The sequence below is a fragment of the Dendrobium catenatum genome, unplaced genomic scaffold, assembly GCF_001605985.2.
Source record: "Dendrobium catenatum unplaced genomic scaffold, ASM160598v2 fragScaff_scaffold_1463, whole genome shotgun sequence".
NCBI classification, from domain to species: domain Eukaryota; kingdom Viridiplantae; phylum Streptophyta; class Magnoliopsida; order Asparagales; family Orchidaceae; genus Dendrobium; species Dendrobium catenatum.
In genome coordinates, this window is record NW_021319925.1 from 338,006 (window position 1) to 338,581 (window position 576).

The following is a 576-nucleotide window of genomic DNA, read 5'->3' on the forward strand; positions in this document are numbered from 1 at the left end:
ATTTCAATCATAAACAAAACATGCAATTTTTTTTCATCATTGCATTCTTTCTTTATAGTTTATGAAAGTGTTACCTCCACTCACCACCAACCAATTTCCTACATGTCTAGATTTGGCCTCCTACTTCTATTTAACTATGATCAAAGTCCACTTAGCTCATCCCTCAACCACTATGGTCGCATTCTTTTTCAATAGTTCATAACAACATTATCTTTACACTCACCCATAATATATTATTTGTATTTATTTAAATCATGAATGAAACTTGCAATTTTTTTTTCATAATTGCATTTCTTTCTCCATATTTAATGGCAATATTATATCCAATTACAAGCAAAAAATTTCACTTAGCCTCTACCATTTATTCCAACATGACCAAGATCCACTCTTCCCTCTTCACTCATCACTCTACGACCACCTTCCATCCCTTATCACAAATATTATTCAAAAAAAAAAAAAACTCTTTAGGATAAATTAGCTCTCAAAAAAGGGTTTGCACAGTGATCGGTTGTATAGAGAGAACAGTGAAATATTGAAAATATAACTATAAGCTTAGTAGAGCTAAATTTAAAAGAA